At 39.1% G+C, this 10,000-nt stretch overlaps 1 protein-coding gene across 1 annotated transcript in view; it reads left to right on the plus strand.

Annotated features, from left to right (window-relative positions):
- The window catches only part of LOC143291014 (putative chitinase 10), an 81,993-nt gene that overhangs the window by 54,284 nt on the left and 17,709 nt on the right, over positions 1-10,000 (plus strand). The gene's annotated exons all lie outside the window — the stretch shown is intronic.

Below are 10,000 nucleotides of genomic sequence, written 5' to 3' on the forward strand. Positions count from 1 at the left end.
AACTGAAACTGAAACAGTATTTATTTTATTCTATTTGATTTAATTTTTATTCTATTAAATTTTCTTATACTTTTTTTTTTTTTTCTCACTTAGTCATAAATTTGTATATCTTATTGTAAAGCGCGGTGAGCCCTATTTGAGATGGGGGTACGGCGCTGTATAAGCCTGCATATTATTATTAATATTATTATTATTACTATTATTATTATTATCGTCATCATCATCATCATTATTATTATAATTACTTCCCTTCCCTGTCTTTAGTTATTTGCATATCATTACCACGCCCCTTCTCTCTGTCTTTCACCACACAGACACACACAACACATACAGGATACCGACCACATGCACGCAAGCACGCACACATGACACACAGACACAGAGACACAGACACAGAAACACACACACACACACACACACACACACACACACACATACGCGCGCACGATTTTCCAAAACCTCAGTGACAGCAGTAACAGTTTTCTCCCTTCCATATTTTTTTAAATACTGTAAATGTATTAGCCTTATCGTTATTGGTCAGTGATTATAAGTATTTAAAACAAGAAAAATATCAAGTTTCAGTTGTTTAATCGAAAATTTCTTTTTGACTGAATGTTGAAGTAGGTATATTAAGTTGAATATAGGAGTGATTTGTTTTTTTGAGAAAAAGCAAATAAAGAAAATATAGACGAAGTACTAAGTTATTTTCATATCCAATTGACTTGTTACCATATTTCTTTCTCTTTAAATTGTATCACAAAGAAGTTACCGTCTTTATTGACGACAGTGCTAATTTTGAGTGGTGGCTATCGGTAACCGTTTGTTGAGCCAGATTGAAGTGGCAGTTATATAGATCTGTAATTTGTGTGGGACTGGTAGGATTCAGTGGTTAATCATGGAAGTCGCTACGTTCGGATTAACTCAACCATGCACTTGTCAGGCCGTGAGGGAATAACTAAAATAAGATAAATCAGCAGAACAATGTAATATACGCACACACATTCCCATGAAAACGCAAATCTCGCTATTCACACACATACGTCTGCGCACAACAGATGGACAACAACTGTATGCAGTCCCAACACAATATTATCTGCAAGCACAAACAATGACACACAAGCTCAACGTTGAGCTTCGTATAAATGCACAACAATCACAAAATTAACAGGATCTTAACCGTAGAAAACCCGCGCGAGTGAACTGATTTCGAAACACCGATATAATTGTGCTTTTCAAGTTCTTACGGTGTCACAATGTCTGGGATCATTGACCACTGGTTTGCATCAAAAGCGTAAGAAACGACTTACTTTGGCATTTATTTCGATTTCTAACCACGTGCAGTTCAAAACATCAGTCCTTTACTTTTCTCTTCTTCTTCTTTATGCTTTAGACCAGTTTCAGTAGCTCAAGGAGGCGTCACTGCGTTCGGACAAATCCATATACGCTACACCTCCATCTGCCAAGCAGATGCCTGACCAGCAGCGTAACCCAACGCGTTTTGTCAGGCCTTGAGAATTTTTTTTTTTTAATGAAAAATAATAATGATAATAAATTACTTTTTAAAGATAAAATGAAAAAAAAGATTAATAATATAATTATAAATAAATAATAATGAAAATGAAATAAATAAATAGATAAAATCAAATAAATAAATAAATAGTATGTCTGTGGGTGGACATTTGTGTGTGTGCGCGTGTGTAGGGTATTTTTGCTCTGTGTGTGTGTGTGTGTGTGTGTGTCTTTTCATTCCTGCAATCTGTAGTTTTGTATTGGTGTATACATATACATATAATTATGTGTTGTTGTTTTTTCATGTGCAGACTTACGTTATTATGCACTAGTGAAAATGTGTTGTTTCATGAACGGGCGATTAGAAGCCCATCGCATGGGGAGTGTGCGCCATTATAAGTACTATCTATAATTGTTGTTGTTATCATTATTGTTTTTATTATTATTGTTGTTGTTGTTGTTGTCATCATTATCATCATCACGTTTGATCGAATGTGTCAGTCTTTTGCACACGGCCCCACAGCGCTTTCCCCATACACTCACCGAGTTGCATTATCTCAAAAAGATTTAAAGAAAAAAAAATCAAACTTAAACAGTGTTGAAAAGTCCCCACCCCAATAAAAAACAAAACAAAAAACAACAACAACAAAAAAAAAAAAAAAAAAAAAAAACGTTATAGGTCTAGATTTTTAAAACTTAGAACAATAAAAATGAAGAGTCCAAGATTTCTTGCACCTGAAAAGATGCTAGTACAAGGATATGACATTAACACGTCGCAAATAAATATATGATCACTTGTTGCAGGATTACCATGCATTCAGGAAATACTTTCTATGTGTTTCGTCTTGAAACAGTTCAGTTTCCACCTACAGATCAATGATACAATGTGCCTTTTATGGTAATTGTGTTGTTCATGTTAACCAACAATTCCATAAATTTTATTCATTTCTTCGTGTACTGCATTTGAACAGCCTATTTTCCTTTCTTTTAACTGAAAGTATATCGCTGGATCTGTTCTACTATACTGTAACATTCTTGCGATGAAAATGGAAGAGATAAACATGTTGACTGAGCTGATCCCTTTGCTCCTTTTATCGAGAAAAAAAAAAAATTCTCATCATAAAAAAGGTAATAATGTAAAGAAATCCAAATAAAAGTTATACTGTGACCATCACTTCTCAGAGATTCTTTTTTCTTTTTCTTTTTTTTTCTTTTTTCCCCCCAAGATTCAAGATTTTTATTCTAAAAAATTCCCTCGGGGGCACATAGAAAAAACAAAATCGGCAAAAGGTAAACAATACATATAGAGAGTAATTGAATTAGATTTCTAATTTCAATAATTTCAGATCTAACTAGGCAGTGCGCATGTGTATATTAAACGCCTTCTTCCGGAAACGACTATGAATTACGTCCCTTCGCTATCTCACTGGTTATTTGCATATTATCTACACGCCACTTCTCTCTTTCTCTGCACACACACACACACACACACACACACACACACACACACATGCGCACACACACACACACACACACACACATGCACGCACGCACGCACGCACGCACGGACACACACACACAAACCAGTCAGAGTGACACTCGCAGCAGTAGTCTTTTCCCTTCAAATGTTTTTTTTTTATATTATAAAGTGTCGCAAAATATTTTTTACTCATTTAGTATTTTAGTATAAATAGGAAATATATCTCTTTAATATAATACAATAAAAATAATGTTAAAAGAAATGATTAATTAATTACTGATTTATATTAACATGATAGTTTACATTTAAAAGCTGGCAGTGGAACAGGAAGTTGACGATTTATCATTATCATTTAAAAATACAAAGTTCCTGAAGCTGAAGCTTGCTTGTGTCACTTTTCTGAAACAATATAGTTTGAATGGCAGCTATTCACAGCTGCAAATCTGCTGGTCCCAATGACAAATCGCAAAACATGACAGAATTTCTTTTCTGAATGTTACCTGAGTGACAGCCATTCTCAGTAGCAAATCTGCTGGTCACAATGACGAAACGTGACAGTTTCTATTCTGATTTGTGAAATAGTTAAGTAAAGTGACAGCCGTTCCCAACTGCAAATCTGCTGATCCCAATGACAAATCACAAAACGTGACAGAATTTCAAAACGGTCGTATAAAGCGAGAGGGCTTTGTCCAATTGTAAACTCAACGTAGGTGTGCTAAACAATACGGCGTTCCAAAGTCTTGTTTTTAGCGTCGTGAAAACTTCTTATTAAACGTTAAGCATGAATAGCACCATTTTGGGATCAGACTCAGAAATAGCAGGAGAAAGAGTAAATATGTCAATGAAAGAAGAAGAGAAGGCTGCAACTATGAGATTGACTTCAAAAAGCTTAGCTTCAAAAGTGGTGATCAAGTGCTTTAGGGAAAGAGATTTCGGCTTTAAGAAAATAACTTTCAGAAAAAGACAACGAAATACAATCTTTGAAAGACAAAGCGGATGAACTTGGAACAACACATGCACAATAGTGCATAATAACATCCCTCAGCACATGAAAAAACAACAACACATATATGTGTGTATCTTTACACCAAGAAGACAATGCCATAGATGGCAGGTATGAACACACACACACGCGCACGTGTCCCCCCACGCCCCCACCCCCCACCCCTCTCTCTCTCTCTCCCCCGTACCCCCCACCCCCCCCACCCCCACCCCACCCCCCCACCCCCTTTTTTGTTTTTTTTTGTTTGTTTTTTGTTTGTTTGTTGTTGTTTTTGTCGTTGTTTGGTTTTTGTTTTTTGCTTTTGCAAGCGTATTAGTTTTACGATCAAAATGGAGTTTTCTACAGGATTTTGCCATGGACACTTTTGTTGCTCAGTGTGGGTTCTTTTCCGTGCGCTAAATGCCTGCTGCACATGGGACCTCGGTTTATCGCGTCATCTCAGTAAATACCGTGAGTGTTACTTAGGAGTTCTTGTGGCACAAGCCTGACGTGAGTCGATGTGTTACGGTTTTTTGTCTGTCCGTATGTGTGTGTCTGTGTCTGTGTCACAGTGTGTGTGTGTGTGTGTGTGTGTGTGTGTGTGTGTGTGTGTGACAGTGTGTGTGTGTGTGACAGTGTGTGTGTGTGTGTGTGTGTGTGTCACAGTGTGTATGTGTGTGTGTCACAGTGTGTGTGCGTGCGAGTGTTTGTGTGTGTGTGTGTGTGTGTGTGTGTGTGTGTGTGTGTGTGACAGTGTGTGAGCGTATGTGTGTGTGTGTGTGTCTGTCTGTCTGTCTGTGTGCCTGTGTGTGTCTGTGTATGTGTGTGTGTCTGTGTTTGTGTGGGTGTCTGTGTGTGATGGTGATGGTGTGTGCGTGCGTGCGTGCGTGCATGCCTGTGTTTGTGTTTGGGGGGGGGTGGGGGTGGGGGAAATTGAGAGCATCACATGTCGGGATGACAGTCTGCAAAGGCTGAAGAAGCTGAAAGGAAGAGGGAAAAAGGAAATGCTGGTTTTCTGTGTGAAGGGCACACTGCACTGTACATCACAACTCAACAGCGCAAAGCAGAAAGACCATCAACCACTATTATACGCCAGCCTCCTGGACAGGCATTTCCCGAAGGGCAAACAACGAGTTCCCTTCCGACTAAGAATGATTAATGATACAGCATTATACATACGTGTTCACGCACGCACACACACACACACGCGCGCACGTGCGCGCGCACACGCACACACACGCACGCACACACACACACACACACGCACACGCGCACACACACACACACACACACACACAACGCACGCACGCACGCACACACAAACACACACACACACACACACACACACACACACACACACACACAATGTCGCTCTCTCTCTCTGAAACAAAATGATTCATGATACAGCAATCTTGGATTTATATCAATGAAAATGAAGAAAGAAAACTATGTCAACGATCACACGAGCTTTTTTTTTTAATAATTTTAATTTTTTTATCACACTTTTTATTAAATCATTGTATTAACAATAATCTGCTAATAATCCCCTACACATTCACCTCACTGGGGAGAAGGATTAGAAAGGTGTTTGAAATAAATCATGAATAAATTTGTATTTGTATTTGTTTTTATCACAACAGATTTCTCTGTGTGAAATTCGGGTTGCTCTCCCCAGGGAGAGCGCGTCGCTACACTACAGCGCCACCCATTTTTTTGTATTTTTTCCTGCGTGCAGTTTTTATTTGTTTTTCCTATCGCAGTGGATTTTTCTACAGAACCCTTTTGTTGCCGTGGGTTCTTTTACGTGCGCTAAGTGCATGCTGCACACGGGACCTCGGTTTATCGTCTCATCCGAATGACTAGCGTCCAGACCACCACTCAAGGTCTAGTGGAGGAGGAGAAAATATCGGCGGCTGAGCCGTGAATCGAACCAGCGCGCTCAGATTCTCTCGCTTCCTAGGCGGACGCGTTACCTCTAGGCCATCACTCACACACACACACACACACACACACACACACACACACACACACACAGAGAATGATAAGCTGAAACTATATTCGTGTTCCTCACCTAACTGCACAACTCAGTAACTGACTAGTAACTGACTAGTAGAACAATGGTTCAAAAACGTGAAACAAAATAATTGTTAATGCAACATGATATAATGAATCATGATAAATCATGTGTGTGTGAATGCCGCATACGTGAATCATGGATCGACAGATTTGGTTTAAAAACAGTTCATCTTCCATCTACAAGTCAAAACGAGCAATCTGTACTGCCTTTTTTTTTTCTTCTTTTTTTTTAAGATAAATAAATATTTTAAAAAATTAAAATTTAGGGTTCTCATGGAACTTTTTTTAATTTTCCTTTTAATGTGAATCTGAACAACCGATAGTCTCTCCTTATATCTGTGTGTGTGTGTTTGTGTGTGTGTGTGTGTGTTGTGTTGTGTTGTGTGTGTGTGTGTGTGTGTGTGTGTGTGTATTGTGGTGTGTGTGTGTGTGTGTGTGTGTGTGTGTGTGTGTGCCCTTGTCTGCGCATTATCTGTTTGACTGAGAGTGTGGATGGAGGGGTGGGGTGGGGGGAACCAGGCGGATTGAGTACGTATGCGCACGCTTGTGTGTGTGTGTGTGTGCGCGCGCGCGCGTGTGTGTGTTTGTGTGCGTGCGTGCGCGCGTGTGTGAGTGTGTGTGTGAGTTTGGGGGGTTCTAAGTGCGCGCGCGCGCGTGTTTGTGCGTGTCGCGCGCGCGCGCGCGTGTGTGCGTGTGTATATATTGTCGGGGGGGGGGGGGAGGGGGGTATGGGCGGGGGGAGGGCAGGAGGGAGAGAGAGAAAGATGACGGACAGTAGTAGCAGCGTCATAGAGGGGATCAGTCCCTCCAAAATCCTGCACGGTTCAAGTCCACGGACAGTTCAAATCTCCTTCCCGACAAATTTGCCCACAGCAAGCAGTGTCAGTCGACAGGTGCATTGATTTGCCTTCCCGCAACCCCCCGCCCCCCCCTCCCCCTACTGACCTCCCCCAACCCCTTCCCCCCGTCCCCACACTACCCCCTTTGTGTATATAAATACCGGTTGTTCTCAACCCTTCAACGTTTGAAGTCCGTCGGTCCTGGCTGTTTTGCGTTTTGCCGTGCTTGTCACACTGTCCAGTATCGACGCTTCAGTTGTTTTTGGGGTTTGTTGTTTTGTTGTTTTTGTTTTTTTGACGGCGTTTTGGAGAGAGACAAGAGGGAGAGAGAGGGAGGGAGAGAGAGAGAAAAAAAGTGTTGAGTTGCTGTACCGTTTTGGTGACACGACAAGAGAAGGAAACTGGACAAGACTGCTAACGATTTGAAGAGAGAATAACAAGTCTTGTTGCTGGTCTGGAGTGGTATGATAGTAATTTTCTTGAATGTTTGATAATGAATTATTATTATTATTATTATCATCATTATTATTATTATTATCATTATTACTATACGCGGAAAAATTAAATCATGTGGTTGTCTGTTCGCGGGGAGGGTTCAGTTAATCATGAATCATTCATTCTTGAAGAAAGCGGGTTGATCTTTTTCTTCTTTTTTTCTGTAGAACAGATTCTTCTTCTTCGTTCGTGGGCTGCAGCTCTCACGTTCACTCGTATGCACACGAGTGGGCTTTTACGTGTATGATGCCGTTTTGACCCCGCCATATAGGGAGCCATACTCCGCTTTCGGGGGTGTGCATGCTGGGAATGTTCTTGTTTCCATAACCCACCGAACGCTGACGTGGATTACAGGATCTTTAACGTGCGTATTTGATCTTCTGCTTGCATATACACACGAATGGGGTTCAGTCACTAGCAGGTCTGTACATATGTTGACCTGGGAGATCGTAAAAATCTCCACCCTTTACCCACCAGGCGCCGTCACCGTGATTCGAACACGGGACCCTCAGATTGAAAGTCCAACGCTTTAACGACTCGGCTATTGTGCCCGTCAGTAGAACAGATGAAAAGCTATATATATGTTGTCGTTGCCTACTTAATTGTGAATTCAGTATATCATTTAGTCATTTACGAAGAAGTTATTAGCCTAGATTTTACATAAGTATTGATTTCCAATATTTCACTGAGAAACTTCGGCCTAACTTAAACTCTGTTCTGCTCTTGTTTCAAATAGATGTTTAAAACATGTATGTAGCTGAGCTATTTCATTCCACTGAATACATGTTTGTATGTTGAGAGGAGGGGAAAATATGTTGCGGTGGTGCAACTGCACTTTTGGGGAGTCTTGTCAATGGAAAAAAGTTATATATTTCAAACTGTTCTTTGTCAAAGTTAGCTAGTTATGTGTTGAATAGTCCAGTTGGTTGTTTATTGTAGGTCCCCACATGAACCTCATTTCAAATAATAATCTACAGAAGTAGTGCATACAGTATTTGATTATTGATTTTTTTTTTTTTTTTTTTTTTTTTTTTTTTTACTCTATCTTTTGTACATTTCGTTATCCTCTCTCTCTCTCTCTCCCTCTCTCTCTTTTAGTCCTCTCCCCCTCCCCCTCGCCCCCCCCTCCCCTCCACCTCAACCCCCACCCCCTTTCCATTCGAATATACAGAAATGTTGATTTCTAATTAATAATAACAATCATTATCATTATGATAGAAATTATAACAATCCAAATAATAATAATAATAATATTGATGATATAATTCATTTTCAGGTTTAATATCATCATCTTAGATGAACAGACTATAAATAGATAAACGAAACGATGTCACTTGGTCTTGCATGTTTTTATTTTCTACTGAAGGGATTATTCAAGAGGATGTTTATTGATTTTTTATGGTTATGTATAGTTCTAAAGGATGCTATGAAATCGTATATTATACAATGGCCTGAAATTCTGTATTATACAATGGTTTGTCTATCTATTAGTAAGCCAGAAATGTCTTTTACATAATACAATATCATGTTGCTATTATCTTTGTGATATTAAATGTTCATTTGTACCTTTTTTTTTCTTCAGCAAACGTATCTCTCTTTGTGATGTGAATGATATTGTCATTTCATGTAGTTATTTACAGGAACAGTATGACTGTGGGTTTGTAATTAACTGGTATTTATGCTTTATGAAAAAAAAAGGCATTAAAGAATATATTGGAGAGGGGGGAGGGGGCGGGGGGGGGGGGGGGGGGGGGGGGGGGGGGAGAGAGAGAGAGAAAAAAAAAAGAGAGAAAACTTTTGCCGAAGGTCTTTTGCTCTTCTGTGTTTTTGTGGGGGGGTGGGGGGGTTGTTTGTTTTTTGTTTGTTTGTTTTTGTTGTTGTTGTTTGGGTTTTTGGGTGTGTGTTTTTTTTTTTACTGATCATATATATATTTATATATTTTGAAGTCTTTGAAGTATTTGATTATAGATATGAGTAGACAATAATTATTCTTACCACCTGACGTCCAGACATAACTAATATCGTTCACAGTCAAATTTTCCAAACTGCTCACCTGACTTTGGTGACTGTTGTTACGATGTGTCATGTTTTATTCTTTCCCTCATTGTTCTCAGATGTGTGATTATATATATATATATATATATATATATATATATATATATATATATATATATATAGACCTAACAGTCTTCTAAAACTTAATGCTCAAACTTTTATTAAAAAAGAGCGAATTCGAAATACGCGTTCTCATATAACTTTATGCAAATTTGACTCACGTATGTGTTTCCACACAACATGGTTCTTGTAAAAAATAAAAAAAACTGAAAAAAAACTTGTGTTACGGTTCTCTGTGTGTGTTATGATAGGGGCTGTTGGCCTAAGTCATTAAAATAATTCAGTGTTCAGTGTTCCGTTCTCTCTCTCTCTCTCTCTCTCTCTCTCTCTCTCTCTCTCTATCTATCTATCTATCTATCTATCTATCTATCTATCTCTGTGGAATCTGTGAATCACTTTTGGGAAGGGTACCAAAAAAAAAAAAAAAAAAAAAAAAGTAAAGAAACCACGCAAGATGATTCCAACTTCAGGTTACTACTTTTATACCTTATTAACAAAATCTGG

Source organism: Babylonia areolata, chromosome 16 (genome assembly GCF_041734735.1).
Source record: "Babylonia areolata isolate BAREFJ2019XMU chromosome 16, ASM4173473v1, whole genome shotgun sequence".
In the NCBI taxonomy this organism is placed as follows: Eukaryota; Metazoa; Mollusca; class Gastropoda; order Neogastropoda; family Buccinidae; genus Babylonia; species Babylonia areolata.